We start from the raw sequence: 16,401 nt of genomic DNA, 5'->3' as shown, positions 1-16,401 counted from the left end.
TTTATCCATTAGATTCCGAGTTTTGAGACTTTCATTCTTTATTGCTTAAAGTGCATTTCAGCTCCTGAATAGCGTTTTCAATGAATTTACAATGTTTGGCATTGTACTAGTTCACATGACATGACTTTGACTTAGATTTCAGCCTAAAACAGGTAACACTGACTCAAATAAACTGTAAATCATCTAATCCATAGTCTACTGACAAGATTTAGCCATTAGATTCCGAGTTTTGAGACTTTCATTTTTTATTGCTTTAAAGTGCTTTTCAGCTCCTGAATAGCGTTTTCAATGCATTTACAATATTTGGCATTGTACTAGTTCACATTACTTTACTTTGACTTAGATTTCAGCCTAAAACAGGTCACACTGACGCAAATCAACTGTAAATCATCTAATCCATACTCTACTGACCAGATTTAGCCATTAGATTCCGAGTTTTGAGACTTTCATTCTTTATTGCTTTAAAGTGCTTTTCAGCTCAGGAATAGCATTTACAATGTTTGGCATTGTACTAGTTCACATGACTTTACTTTGACTTAGATTTCAGCCTAAAACAGGTCACACTGACTCAAATCAAGTGTAAATCATCTAATCCATACTCTACTGACAAGATTTAACCATTAGATTCCGAGTTTTGAGACTTTCATTCTTTATTGCTTTAAAGTGCTTTTCAGCTCCTGAATAGCATTTACAATGTTTGGAATTGTACTAGTTCACATGACTTTACTTTGACTTAGATTTCAGCCTAAAACAGGTCACATTGACTCAAATCAAGTGTAAATCATCTAATCCATACTCTACTGAAAAGATTTAGCCATTAGATTCCGAGTTTTGAGACTTTCATTCTTTATTGCTTTAAAGTGCTTTTCAGCTCCTGAATAGCGTTTTCAATGTATTTACAATATTTGGCATTGTACTAGTTCACATGACTTTACTTTGACTTAGATTTCAGCCTAAAACAGGTCACATTGACTCAAATCAAGTGTAAATCATCTAATCCATACTCTACTGACAAGATTTAACCATTAGATTCCGAGTTTTGAGACTTTCATTCTTTATTGCTTTAAAGTGCTTTTCAGCTCAGGAATAACATTTACAATGTTTGGCATTGTACTAGTTCACATGACTTTACTTTGACTTAGATTTCAGCCTAAAACAGGTCACACTGACTCAAATCAAGTGTAAATCATCTAATCCATACTCTACTGACAAGATTTAGCCATTAGATTCCGAGTTTTGAGACTTTCATTCTTTATTGCTTTAAAGTGCTTTTCAGCTCCTGAATAGCGTTTTCAATGAATTTACAATGTTTGGCATTGTACTAGTTCACATGACATGACTTTGACTTAGATTTCAGCCTAAAACAGGTCACACTGACTCAAATCAAGTGTAAATCATCTAATCCATACTCTACTGACAAGATTTAGCCATTAGATTCCGAGTTTTGAGACTTTCATTTTTTATTGCTTTAAAGTGCTTTTCAGCTCCTGAATAGCGTTTTCAATGCATTTACAATATTTGGCATTGTACTAGTTCACATTACTTTACTTTGACTTAGATTTCAGCCTAAAACAGGTCACACTGACGCAAATCAACTGTAAATCATCTAATCCATACTCTACTGACCAGATTTAGCCATTAGATTCCGAGTTTTGAGACTTTCATTCTTTATTGCTTTAAAGTGCTTTTCAGCTCAGGAATAGCATTTACAATGTTTGGCATTGTACTAGTTCACATGACTTTACTTTGACTTAGATTTCAGCCTAAAACAGGTCACACTGACTCAAATCAAGTGTAAATCATCTAATCCATACTCTACTGACAAGATTTAACCATTAGATTCCGAGTTTTGAGACTTTCATTCTTTATTGCTTTAAAGTGCTTTTCAGCTCCTGAATAGCATTTACAATGTTTGGAATTGTACTAGTTCACATGACTTTACTTTGACTTAGATTTCAGCCTAAAACAGGTCACATTGACTCAAATCAAGTGTAAATCATCTAATCCATACTCTACTGAAAAGATTTAGCCATTAGATTCCGAGTTTTGAGACTTTCATTCTTTATTGCTTTAAAGTGCTTTTCAGCTCCTGAATAGCGTTTTCAATGTATTTACAATATTTGGCATTGTACTAGTTCACATGACTTTACTTTGACTTAGATTTCAGCCTAAAACAGGTCACATTGACTCAAATCAAGTGTAAATCATCTAATCCATACTCTACTGACAAGATTTAGCCATTAGATTCCGAGTTTTGAGACTTTCATTCTTTATTGCTTTAAAGTGCTTTTCAGCTCCTGAATAGCGTTTTCAATGCATTTACAATATTTGGCATTGTACTAGTTCACATGACTTTACTTTGACTTAGATTTCAGCCTAAAACAGGTAACACCGACTCAAATAAACTGTAAATCATCTAATCCATAGTCTACTGACAAGATTTAGCCATTAGATTCCGAGTTTTGAGACTTTCATTTTTTATTGCTTTAAAGTGCTTTTCAGCTCCTGAATAGCGTTTTCAATGCATTTACAATATTTGGCATTGTACTAGTTCACATGACTTTACTTTGACTTAGATTTCAGCCTAAAACAGGTCACACTGACGCAAATCAACTGTAAATCATCTAATCCATACTCTACTGACCAGATTTAGCCATTAGATTCAGAGTTTTGAGACTTTCATTCTTTTATTGCTTTGAAGTGCTTTTCAGGTCAGGAATAGCATTTACAATGTTTGGCATTGTACTAGTTCACATGGCTTTACTTTGACTTAGATTTCAGCCTAAAACAGGTCACACTGACTCAAATCAAGTGTAAATCATCTAATCTATACTCTACTGACAAGATTTAACCATTAGATTCAGAGTTTTGAGACTTTCATTCTTTTATTGCTTTGAAGTGCTTTTCAGCTCAGGAATAGCATTTACAATGTTTGGCATTGTACTAGTTCACATGACTTTACTTTGACTTAGATTTCAGCCTAAAACAGGTCACACTGACTCAAATCATGAGTAAATCATCTAATCCATACTCTACTGACAAGATTTATCCATTAGATTCCGAGATTTGAGACTTTCATTCTTTATTGCTTAAAGTGCTTTTCAGGTCCTGAATAGCGTTTTCAATGCATTTACAATATTTGGCATTGTACTAGTTCACATGACTTTACTTTGACTTAGATTTCAGCCTAAAACAGGTCACACTGACTCAAATCAAGTGTAAATCATCTAATCCATACTCTACTGACAAGATTTATCCATTAGATTCCGAGTTTTGAGACTTCCATTCTTTATTGCTTTAAAGTGCTTTTCAGCTCAGGAATAGCATTTACAATGTTTGGCATTGTACTAGTTCACATGACTACTTTGACTTAGATTTCAGCCTAAAACAGGTCACACTGACTCAAATCAAGTGTAAATCATCTAATCCATACTCTACTGACACGATTTAACCATTAGATTCCGAGTTTTGAGACTTTCATTCTTTATTGCTTGGAATGGAAGGGAAGACTGACTACGCCACTCTCACAGATGGGGTGAGAGACCCTTAGTTAGAAATACTATAACTACTATTTGTGTCCCGTCCAATCAAATGAACTGTACAGAGACTGTGGTATCAAAAATATACAAAGTTTTATTTTATGCACATTAATAAAATCCAAAGGTATTTAATAGTACATTATAAAAATATTTTACGGCAAACCAAAGCACACTAGGTAAGCACAACAAACCACTGCTCAAACCAAACAACTTGAAAACAAAGATAAATCAAAATGTGGGAAAAACAGTGGCAGGCACTAAACACCTGTAGTAGAAGATACATGTATTAGTAATACAATAGCAGCAGTATTTACAAATTAATAATTTACGATCAAAACATACCGACTGCTATTGCGTTTAGACCCCGCAACTCACTTGATCACCGTCAATATCCCGCTGACCTTGGAACTGATGCCTAAGGCATTAGGTTACTCAAACAGCAAACAATTGCCTCCAGTACTACTCCTACTTAAACTATCGCGGGCCTCATTAAGAAATGAGCGCCAGCTGTGAGTTAAAGCTCCTGGGTCCTAGATTTACCCGGTTACACAAGATTTAACCATTAGATTCCGAGTTTTGAGACTTTCATTCTTTATTGCTTTAAAGTGCTTTTCAGCTCAGGAATAGCATTTACAATGTTTGGCATTGTACTAGTTCACATGGCTTTACTTTGACTTAGATTTCAGCCTAAAACAGGTCACACTGACTCAAATCATGAGTAAATCATCTAATCCATACTCTACTGACAAGATTTATCCATTAGATTCCGAGATTTGAGACTTTCATTCTTTACTGCTTAAAGTGCTTTTCAGCTCCTGAATAGCGTTTTCAATGCATTTACAATATTTGGCATTGTACTAGTTCACATGACTTTACTTTGACTTAGATTTCAGCCTAAAACAGGTCACACTGACTCAAATCAAGTGTAAATCATCTAATCCATACTCTACTGACAAGATTTAACCATTAGATTCCGAGTTTTGAGACTTTCATTCTTTATTGCTTTAAAGTGCTTTTCAGCTCAGGAATAGCATTTACAATGTTTGGCATTGTACTAGTTCACATGACATGACTTTGATTTAGATTTCAGCCTAAAACAGGTAACACCGACTCAAATAAACTGTAAATCATCTAATCCATACTCTACTGACAAGATTTAGCCATTAGATTCCGAGTTTTGAGACTTTCATTCTTTATTGCTTTAAAGTGCTTTTCAGCTCCTGAATAGCGTTTTCAATGCATTTACAATATTTGGCATTGTACTAGTTCACATGACTTTACTTTGACTTAGATTTCAGCCTAAAACAGGTCACACTGACTCAAATCAAGTGTAAATCATCTAATCCATACTCTACTGACAAGATTTAACCATTAGATTCCGAGTTTTGAGACTTTCATTCTTTATTGCTTTAAAGTGCTTTTCAGCTCAGGAATAGCATTTACAATGTTTGGCATTGTACTAGTTCACATGCCTTTACTTTGACTTAGATTTCAGCCTAAAACAGGTCACATTGACTCAAATCAAGTGTAAATCATCTAATCCATACTCTACTGAAAAGATTTAGCCATTAGATTCCGAGTTTTGAGACTTTCATTCTTTATTGCTTTAAAGTGCTTTTCAGCTCCTGAATAGCGTTTTCAATGTATTTACAATATTTGGCATTGTACTAGTTCACATGACTTTACTTTGACTTAGATTTCAGCCTAAAACAGGTCACACTGACTCAAATCAAGTGTAAATCATCTAATCCATACTCTACTGACAAGATTTAACCATTAGATTCCGAGTTTTGAGACTTTCATTCTTTATTGCTTTAAAGTGCTTTTCAGCTCAGGAATAGCATTTACAATGTTTGGCATTGTACTAGTTCACATGACTTTACTTTGACTTAGATTTCAGCCTAAAACAGGTCACATTGACTCAAATCAAGTGTAAATCATCTAATCCATACTCTACTGACAAGATTTAGCCATTAGATTCCGAGTTTTGAGACTTTCATTCTTTATTGCTTTAAAGTGCTTTTCAGCTCCTGAATAGCGTTTTCAATGTATTTACAATATTTGGCATTGTACTAGTTTACATGACTTTACTTTGACTTAGATTTCAGCCTAAAACAGGTCACACTGACTCAAATCAAGTGTAAATCATCTAATCCATACTCTACTGACAAGATTTAACCATTAGATTCCGAGTTTTGAGACTTTCATTCTTTATTGCTTTAAAGTGCTTTTCAGCTCAGGAATAGCATTTACAATGTTTGGCATTGTACTAGTTCACATGACTTTACTTTGACTTAGATTTCAGCCTAAAACAGGTCACATTGACTCAAATCAAGTGTAAATCATCTAATCCATACTCTACTGACAAGATTTAGCCATTAGATTCCGAGTTTTGAGACTTTCATTCTTTATTGCTTTAAAGTGCTTTTCAGCTCCTGAATAGCGTTTTCAATGTATTTACAATATTTGGCATTGTACTAGTTCACATGACTTTACTTTGACTTAGATTTCAGCCTAAAACAGGTCACACTGACTCAAATCAAGTGTAAATCATCTAATCCATACTCTACTGACAAGATTTAACCATTAGATTCCGAGTTTTGAGACTTTCATTCTTTATTGCTTAAAGTGCATTTCAGCTCTTGAATAGCGTTTTCAATGCATTTACAATGTTTGGCATTGTACTAGTTCACATGACATGACTTTGACTTAGATTTCAGCCTAAAACAGGTAACACCGACTCAAATAAACTGTAAATCATCTAATCCATACTCTACTGACAAGATTTAGCCATTAGATTCCGAGTTTTGAGACTTTCATTCTTTATTGCTTTAAAGTGCTTTTCAGCTCCTGAATAGCGTTTTCAATGCATTTACAATATTTGGCATTGTACTAGTTCACATGACATGACTTTGACTTAGATTTCAGAATAAAACAGGTCACATTGACTCAAATCAAGTGTAAATCATCTAATCCATACTCTACTGACAAGATTTAACTATTAGATTCCGAGTTTTGAGACTTTCATTCTTGAGAGAAATGCATTTCTCTTGCGTGGAATGTTGTCGGCCTTGGTTTGAGTTGATTCGGGCTCGTTGGCACGTGAATCCTCGTGAGCTACTACGGCAAACAACGTCAGCTGGCAGTGTCCTCGTTAGTATAGTGGTCAGTATCCCCGCCTGTCACGCGGGAGACCAGGGTTCAATTCCCTGACGGGGAGAAAAGTACCTTTTGCTTATCGCGGTTCATTGTAGCGTGGTTGACCGTCATCTCACAGAACTTGATTTGAAGGACACTTTACTTCTGTAGTACGTGAGTGAGTTACGGTAAGATGACTGGGTGGCTATTCGGGACGTCCGGCATCGCTCCAAACAAGAACGAGCAAAGGACACTTACGACGGAACAGAAAAGGAGTTGTGATCGTATCGTTTTACGTTTGTGGTGGCCGACGCGTGCGGCTATCAGAACCCTCGCATCTCTCCTCGAATGACTGAAGTAACCGAGAGTAGACGATAACACAACTTGAAGTAGCTAGCTTAGTTCTTCTTAACAACATTATATTACAAATCATAATATTTGTGCTTGTAACTTGGTAAAAAGCCATTTATCCCGAACCTCCCAAGAAGGGGATTCACCCCGCATCGCTCCACACAAGAATGAACGAATGCAGCGCCAGTCCTACTGTTCCCACACCAACACTATGGTAGCACTATTAGGGGGCGCGGTGCCAGCGGTTCCTCACGGGACGCTGATTGGTCCCAACCCCTGTGTCCTCAGTGGAAGGTTGAAACCAAGCAGCCACTGTCAAGGGCGGGTTTGCGCTCTCAGTTAAAAGCTCTTGCAGGTTCCAGCGAGATTTGAACTCGGATTTCTGGATTCAGAGGGCTGACCGTTACACCATGGAACCCCACCTTGAGGGTTATCCAAAAAGAGTCACGAAAGAGACTGTGCGACCCTCTGGCTTTTGGTGTGAGTTGACACGTCCCTCCTCGCGCCTCCCCTCCTAGCATAACGGCAAGACCACGTTCCGTCCAAACCTGCCCGTCAAGGATGCATTGGTGGTTCAGTGGTACAATTCTCGCCTGCCATGCGGGAGGCCCGGATTCGATTCCCGGCCAATGCATTTCTCTTGCGTGGACCGTCGTCGGCCTTGTTTTGAGTTGATTTGTGCTCGTTGGCACGTGAATCCTTGTGAGCTACTACGGAAAACAACGTCAGCTGGCAGTGTCCTCGTTAGTATAGTGGTCAGTATCCCTGCCTGTCACGCGGGAGACCAGGGTTCAATTCGCTGACGGGGAGAAAAATACCTTTTGCTTATCGCGGTTCATTGTAGCGTGGTTCACCGTCATCTCACAGAACTTGATTTGAAGGACACTTTACTTCTGTAGTACGTAAGTGAGTTACGGTAAGATGACTGGGTGGCTATTCGGGACGTCCGGCATCGCTCCAAACAAGAACGAGCAAAGGACACTTACGACGGAACAGAAAAGGAGTTGTGATCGTATCGTTTTACGTTTGTGGTGGCCGACGCGTGCGGCTATCAGAACCCTCGCATCTCTCCTCGAATGACTGAAGTAACCGAGAGTAGACAATAACACAACTTGAAGTAGCTAGCTTAGTTCTTCTTAACAACATTATATTACAAATCATAATATTTGTGCTTGTAACTTGGTAAAAAGCCATTTATCCCGAACCTCCCAAGAAGGGGATTCACCCTGCATCGCTCCACACAAGAATAAACGAATGCAGCGCCAGTCCTACTGTTCCCACACCAACACTATGGTAGCACTATTAGGGGGCGCGGTGCCAGCGGTTCCTCACGGGACGCTGATTGGTCCCAACCTCTGTGTCCTCAGTGGAAGGTTGAAACCAAGCAGCCACTGTCAAGGGCGGGTTTGGGCTCTCAGATAAAAGCTCTTGCAGGTTCCACCGAGATTTGAACTCGGATTTCTGGATTCAGAGGGCTGACCGTTACACCATGGAACCCCACCTTGAGGGTTATCCAAAAAGAGTCACGAAAGAGACTGTGCATCCCTCTGGCTTTTGGTGCGAGTTGACACGTCCCTCCTCGCGCCTCCCCTCCTAGCATGACGGCAAGACCACGTTCCGTCCAAACCGGCCCGTCAAGGACGCATTGGTGGTTCAGTGGTAGAATTCTCACCTGCCACGCGGGAGGCCTGGGTTCAATTCCCGACCAATGCATTTCTCTTGCGTGGACCGTCGTCGGCCTTGGTTTGAGTTGATTCGTGCTCGTTGGCACGTGAATCCTCGTGAGCTACTACGGCAAACAACGTCAGCTGGCAGTGTCCTCGTTAGTATAGTGGTCAGTATCCCCGCCTGTCACGCGGCAGACCAGGGTTCAATTCGCTGACGGGGAGAAAAATACCTTTTGCTTATCGCGGTTCATTGTAGCGTGGTTCACCGTCATCTCACAGAACTTGATTTGAAGGACACTTTACTTCTGTAGTACGTGAGTGAGTTACGGTAAGATGACTGGGTGGCTATTCGGGACGTCCGGCATCGCTCCAAACAAGAACGAGCAAAGGACACTTACGACGGAACAGAAAAGGAGTTGTGATCGTATCGTTTTACGTTTGTGATGGCCGACGCGTGCGGCTATCAGAACCCTCGCATCTCTCCTCGAATGACTGAAGTAACCGAGAGTAGACGATAACACAACTTGAAGTAGCTAGCTTAGTTCTTCTTAACAACATTATATTACAAATCATGATATTTGTGCTTGTAACTTGGTAAAAAGCCATTTATTCCGAACCTCCCAAGAAGGGGATTCACCCCGCGTCGCTCGTTGGCACGTGAATCCTCGTGACCTACTACGGCAAACAACGTCAGCTGGCAGTGTCCTCGTTAGTATAGTGGTCAGTATCCCCGCCTGTCACACGGGAGACCAGGGTTCAATTCCCTGACGGGGAGAAAAATACCTTTTGCTTATCGCGGTTCATTGTAGCGTGGTTGACCGTCATCTCACAGAACTTGATTTGAAGGACACTTTACTTCTGTAGTACGTGAGTGAGTTACGGTAAGATGACTGGGTGGCTATTCGGGACGTCCGGCATCGCTCCAAACAAGAACGAGCAAAGGACACTTACGACAAACAGAAAAGGAGTTGTGATCGTTTTACGTTTGTGGTGGCCGACGCGTGCGGCTATCAGAACCCTCGCATCTCTCCTCGAATGACTGAAGTAACCGAGAGTAGACGATAACACAACTTGAAGTAGCTAGCTTAGTTCTTCTTAACAACATTATATTACAAATCATGATATTTGTGCTTGTAACTTGGTAAAAAGCCATTTATCCCGAACCTCCAAAGAAGGGGATTCACCCCGCATCGCTCCACACAAGAATGAACGAATGCAGCGCCAGTCCTACTGTTCCCAAACCAACACTATGGTAGCACTATTAGGGGGCGCGGTGCCAGCGGTTCCTCACGGGACGCTGATTGGTCCCAACCCCTGTGTCCTCAGTGGAAGGTTGAAACCAAGCAGCCACTGTCAAGGGCGGGTTTGGGCTCTCAGATAAAAGCTCTGGCAGGTTCCACCGAGATTTAAACTCGGAGTTCTGGATTCAGAGGGCTGACCGTTACACCATGGAACCCCACCTTGAGGGTTATCCAAAAAGAGTCACGAAAGAGACATACCTCTGGCTTTTGGTGCGAGTTTGTGGCCCCTCTCAAGCCAGCGTAGCGTCGAGTTTTCAAACCAGCCCCCTTTCTGTGACAAACCAGGAAGTGTTTTGCGCGGAGAGCAGGTGGAGAGTGTTTGTTCAGAGTACGTTTTTGTCGTCATACCGTGTTATTTCGTCTCTTTCTCTTATTTTTGCACGTGAATAGTTTGGTGTTTTTTGTTAGTTGTCTTTCCCCCAACAGCTGTTGCTGTTTGGGGGACTTTTTTGTGTTGTGTGTTTTGGTCGGCTAGCATGGCAACGAACGCAGGATTGGAAATGACAACGAAACAGCATACGGACGAAAGGAATGAAGGAGAAAGCACACAAGGAGGATCGGATAGACAAAGGAATGACGAAATACGGGCCAAGGACAAAGAGGCTGGACCTGCAACAACTATGTCTGCTGAAGGTGGACGAAAGGAGAAAGGCAAGGACGGCGGAGGAGAGCGCGACAGAGAGACAGAAAAATACGGAAAGGAACTGACCGTGGAAGTGGTGGTTGAGGGAACGGAGAATGTTTCCATGATGGACTTATTAAAGGAGGTGAAAAAGGAGTGTGGAGTGGTGATGGGCTGCAGGAAGAGAGGAGACAGAACATATGAGCTGACAATGAAGGACATTGAAGCTAAGGAGAAGTTGATGGACGGCATTAGGGTGAGAGGGGCTTTGGTGCACGCAAGTGACATTGTTAATAATGAGATGGTGGTCTCCTTCATCAACTTGCCGGTCTATTTGCCGGATGGCAAGATTCTGGCGAAACTGGAGGAGTGGGGAGTACGGGCCATCTCGCCTCTTAAGCGGCGAGTGTGGCCCGGAACGGAGATTGTCGATGGAACGAGGTTTTTAAAGGTGCGGTTCACGGAGCAGGTTCGTTCGCTCCCATACTCCACCAAGTTTGACACTTTAAGAGGTACGGAATACTTCCGTGTTATTCATGATCGGCAGGTGCGGGTCTGCAGGCTCTGCATCAAGCCGGGGCACATTTTTAAAGACTGCCCGGAATTTAAATGCTTCAGATGTGGCGAGCGTGGGCATTATGCGAGGGAGTGTGACACGCGGAACGGAGAGGACAGAGAGGAATTGGTGGGCGAGGAGGAGGAGGGGGTTGGCGAGCTCGTGCCAAAACAGAGCCCAAGAGTAGAGGCCGGTAGCGAGGTCGGAGGAGACGAAGAGGGACAGGAAGACGCATCCGACGAGCGGGACCGGGAAACTGAAATGGAGCAGGACGAATGGGGAGAGGAGAGCATGGAGCAAGGCGGTGGCAGAAAGCAGAAGAGGGCCGGAGCAACAGCTAAGAAGGAGGAGAAGCGGCGGAAGGCATTCGAGAAAAGAAGGGAGGAGAAGGGCGAGGATGTGGAGGGGAGGCCACAGAGGAGCACGAAAGGAGGTGGAGGTGGAGGAGGAGGAGGCGTTGAAGGACGCAGTCGCTAATGCACAACGACGGTGTACCATGAGGGGAACTGAGATGGACAAGAGACGGGGGCTGCTGAGTGGCGAACAGCTGGGAAGTGGCAAGTAACTATTTTGATGATGGGTTATATTTATTATTATTTTTGTTTAGCTCTCATGGCCACTGTAACTTCCATAAATGTAAATGGGTTAAGGGACAGGAGAAAAATGAAGGGTTTACTGTATGTGTACAGGAGTGATATAATGTGCATACAGGAGACAAATTGGGATGAGGGGAGAGTGGAGGTAATGAGGGAGGAATGGGAGGGTGAAATGTTTTATAATAATGGGGCGAGTAATGCAAGAGGGGTAGCAATACTAATTAAAAAGGATAAGGTGGATGACATAAGGGAGGTGTATAGGGATCAAGCAGGGAGGGTTTTGGCAATAGAATTTACGTATCGGAAAGTGGATTTCAGACTTATTAATATATATGTGCCTAATGTGGAAATGGATAAGAGGAGTATTATAGAGGAGGTGAAAGAGTTAATAGTGGGGAGGTGTATTGTCGTGGGGGACTTCAATATTAAATGTAGCAGATTAGACATCGGTAAGGGTGTAGAACTTAGAGGGGACAAGTCGAGAGCTATGCTATTGGAGATGATGGCAGACAAAGGCCTTGTGGATGTATGGAGATATGAGAATCCAGAGAAGAGAGAATTCACGAGGAGGCAGATGAGGGAGGGGGTGCTAAAGCAGAGTAGAATAGATTTAGTTTTAGTGCAGGCGGACAGCATTAGGTATATAGATAGATTTAGACATCATGGAAATAGTTTTAGCGATCACGATGGGGTAAGGTTTACAATTAAGATAGGGGGTGGGGAGGTAGGGGGGGGGGTGTGGATCTTGAATGCGGGGTATGTCAGTGAAGAGGAGTACAGGCAGCAGATTAAGGGGCTGTTGGATAGAGAGAATGAGAGGAGGGCAGGTTATGCAGAGTGCGACGGTATGGACAATGGAGTGGGGGAGAGATGGGAGAGAATGAAGAATGGGATTAAATCGATTAGTATTCGGTATAGCAAGAGGAGGAAAGAAAGGATGATGAGGGAAGAGAACGTTTTGAGGGAAAGATTGGGGGTGGAGTTAGGGAAGGCAGAGGATGAGGAAGGGTACAGCATGGAGAAGTATTTAGAGGTAAAGATGGAGCTGGATAGGTTTGAGAAGGAGAAGTGCAGGGGAGCAATTTTGAGGAGCAAGGCAAAATATACTCTGGAAGGTGAGAGGTGTACCGTTTTTTTTCTGGGTTTAGAAAAAAGAAAGCAGAGTAGGGCATATATTAATGAAATCAATAATAAGGATGGGGTGGCAACAGAGGATTATGTGGAGATATTGGAGAGGGTGCAAGAGTTTTATGGGGAGTTGTATAAAAAGGGGGGGGTAGATGAGGGTAGTATAGATGAGGTGTTGGATAGCGTGCAGAGCAAGGTGAGTGAGACGGATAGGGTGTGGTGTGATAGAGAAATCAGTGAATCAGAGGTGATAGAAGCAATTGGAGGTTTGACAAGTGGGAAAAGCCCAGGGAGTGACGGGATAGGGATTGAGTGGTACAAAGAGTATAAGAATGAGGTAGCACCAATTTTGGTGGAGGTGTTTAGAGGGATGGAGAGGACAGGGTTAGTACAGGATAGAATGGTGGAAGGGGTGATAACAATTTTATATAAGAAAGGTAGCAGACTAGATCTAGGGAATTATAGGCCGATTAGTTTAATGAATGTGGATTATAAGATCCTGACCAAAGTGTTAGCCAATAGGGTGAAGAGAGTAATCGGGGAGATAGTGCAGCCAACACAGAGTTATAGTGTACCGGGTAGGGATATAGCGGACACAATAGGGAAAGTTAGGGATGTGATAGAGTATATGAAGAGGGATGGGATAGGGGGGGTAGTGGTGGGGATAGAATGGAACAAGGCGTTTGATAGGGTAGAGCACGAGTTTCTGTTTAGGGTGTTAGAGAAGTTTGAGAGAGGAAGCGGGTGGGATGGGTAAGGAGGTTATACGGGGGTGCACAGAGTTGTATAAAGGTGAATGGGGTTTTGACAGACAGGTTTGTGATAGGGAGGTCAGTGAGGCAGGGGTGTCCGCTGTCAGCACTACTGTATGCTATAGTGGTAGAGCCACTGGCTACACTCATTAAGGAAGATGACAGGGTGGAGGGGATAGTTTTGCCATATGGAGGGAGGTGTGTCATAAATCACTATGCAGATGACACAACAATCACGGTTAGGGATGGAGGGAGTGTGAGGAGGGTGTTGGAGTTGGTGGAGAAGTATGGTAGAGCATCAGGGGCAAAGATCAATAAAGACAAGTCCGAAATTATGTATATAGGAAGGGTAGAGAGAGTAGAGGTGGGGCTACGGGTGGAAGAGGCATACATGAGGGTGTTGGGTGTAAATTTGGGTGTGGATAGCGAGGGGGCTAGGAATGCCACATGGACAGGGGTGATAAGTAAAATAGGAACTGTATGCAATGCATGGAGGGCGAGGAAGTTGAGGTTGAAAGGAAAGGTGGTGGTGGTGAATAGTATGTTGATGTCAATATGTGTGTATGTGATGAGTGTGATGGAAATGCCAGCATGGGTGATGAATGAGCTGAACAAAATTGTGTGTAACTTTATTTGGGAAGGGAAAGGGGTGAAGATTGCACAGAAAACACTTGTGGGGAGGAGAGGGAAGGGGGGTTTAAAGTTAATAGATCTGGAAATAAAAAGAAAAGCCATGAGAATTAGGACTGTGCAAAAATATATGATGGGAAGGTGTCAATATGGTTGGAAGGAAATGCTGAAAAAGTACATTAATGATGTGGGAGGGATGGGGGAGAATGGTTGGTTTATGACGGTGGGGATACCTGAGTTTTACCGGGAGGTGTTGGAGGCGTGGAGATGTCTGTTACCTAAAATGGAATATGATTGCGATGAGATGCAGAGCTTTGTAAATCTGCCACTGTTTTTAAATGAAAAAATAAAATGTAACAACAGGACTTTGCATGTACCCCAATTTATGGAAGGTGGGATTAGGCAGGTGAGAGATGTGATGAATGAGGTGATCCCAGGATTCCTCAGAGGGAACTGTATTTATGATTCTGTATGTGAAGTGGAGGGGATGGAGTGTAGAGTAAAAGTAAGAAAGATTTATGAAAGGATTAAATTGAGCCTGCCAGTGGAGTGGGTCGACCTCATAAAGGGTGGGTGTGTAGGCCGGGAAGCAGGAGACTTGCCTGAGCTATATGTAATGGAGGAGGGGGTGAAGTGTAAAATGAAAAATATGTCTGTGAAGAAAGTATATGGATGGTTGATAGATGAGGTGTTTAAAGAGCCAGCAGCAGAAAGGGTGTGGAGGAGAGTGTTTGTGGAATATGAGGTGGGACAAATATGGTCTAATATCAATGTGAAATATAACAGTATTGACTGTGATAACAATGATTTCCTCATGAGGCACAACAGAATCTATACTAATGTGGTCTTGCATGAAATTAATGAGGAGGTAAATGCTATGTGTGATGTCTGTGAAGGTGGCCGTGAGAGTTTTATTCATTATTTTCTGGAGTGTGACAGTTTGATGGAATTTTTCGAATTTCTTAAAACACTGCTGAAGGACAATTGGGCAATGGAGCTAGGCGTGGAGGATGGGTGGAGGACTTTATTTTTATTTGGGGTTGTTGGGAAGAGGAAGGGGGTGAATGTTGGTGTACTGAATTATGTCTTAAGTCATGCCCGGCACGCTGTAGTGCTTAGACGGAACTATGCACATTTTGAAGGGAGGACAGTGAATATTAAGCATCTGTTTAAAGCTATAATGAAAAGGGATGTAGGAATGGTGTGTAAATATGGCGGGGAGGAAGTAACAGACTTTTTCGTGAGTGGGAATTCACTGATAAAGGAAGTGGATGGGGGAGGCATTTGCTTTAATTGGGGAACGAATGTCGATGGGTGAGTCTGTGTTGATGTTATTGGAAATGGGGAAAAAAAAAATGTGGGAAATAGTAAGTAAAAGCATTGTGCTTGTAAACTTGTGAATTTGTGAACTGTAAAAAACATTAATAAAAAGATAAAAAAAAAAAAAAAAGGCGCTGCGTTCAGGTCGCAGTCTCTTCTGGAAGCGTGGGTTCGAATCCCACTTCTAACATCCCATGGGTCTCGCTGTGGGTTCACGGGGCGTATTTGATCCTTTGCATTCAAGCGTGGCGGCGCAATTTTTGGGTTGCCATTGTCAAGTCAGCGTAGCGTCGAGATTCCGAGCGAGCTGAAGAAATGGCAAAAGGTGAGGTGAAAACGTTGCAGACTGCCGAGCGGCCAGATGGAGTCGCGACGAGGGACATCCTGCACAAAGCCGCCGTGATGTGCATTTTGTCATGTGGTGCTTTGATGTGGCCCCTCTCAAGCCAGCGTAGCGTCGGGGTTCCAATTTTCTTTTTGCCATGTGATGCTTTGATGTGGCCCCTCTCAAGCCAGCGTAGCGTCGGGGTTCCAATTTTCTTTTTGCCATGTGATGCTTTGATGTGGCCCCTCTCAAGCCAGCGTAGCGTCGAGTTTTCAATGTTCTTTTTGTCATGTGGTGCTGTGATGTGGCCTGGCGGCTGTCGGTTGTGTCTACGGTGGGGAACGCCTTGGCGTGACAACGCAGAGACCGGGGTAGTCGTGGCCGAGTGGTTAAGGCGATGGACTAGAAATCCATTGGGGTCTCCCCGCGCAGGTTCGAATCCTGACGACTACGGGCGGCCTTTTTGATCTGAGCGG

At 42.5% G+C, this 16,401-nt stretch overlaps 3 non-coding genes across 3 annotated transcripts; all 3 read left to right on the top strand.

Annotated features, from left to right (window-relative positions):
• Positions 1–7,591: 7,591 nt before the first annotated feature.
• Positions 7,592–7,662, top strand: trnag-gcc (transfer RNA glycine (anticodon GCC)). Its single transcript has one exon. It is a non-coding gene; the product is annotated as a tRNA-Gly (tRNA).
• A 1,008-nt stretch (positions 7,663–8,670) lies between these two features.
• trnag-gcc (transfer RNA glycine (anticodon GCC)) lies at positions 8,671–8,741 on the top strand. The gene has a single exon. It is a non-coding gene; the product is annotated as a tRNA-Gly (tRNA).
• Positions 8,742–16,296: 7,555 nt separating this feature from the next.
• trnas-aga (transfer RNA serine (anticodon AGA)) lies at positions 16,297–16,378 on the top strand. The gene has a single exon. It is a non-coding gene; the product is annotated as a tRNA-Ser (tRNA).
• The last annotated feature ends 23 nt before the right edge of the window (positions 16,379–16,401 follow it).

This window comes from Osmerus eperlanus, chromosome 11 (assembly GCF_963692335.1).
Source record: "Osmerus eperlanus chromosome 11, fOsmEpe2.1, whole genome shotgun sequence".
In the NCBI taxonomy this organism is placed as follows: Eukaryota; Metazoa; Chordata; class Actinopteri; order Osmeriformes; family Osmeridae; genus Osmerus; species Osmerus eperlanus.
Note: the sequence above shows the minus strand (reverse complement) of the source record. Positions and strands in the feature narration are given on the sequence as shown.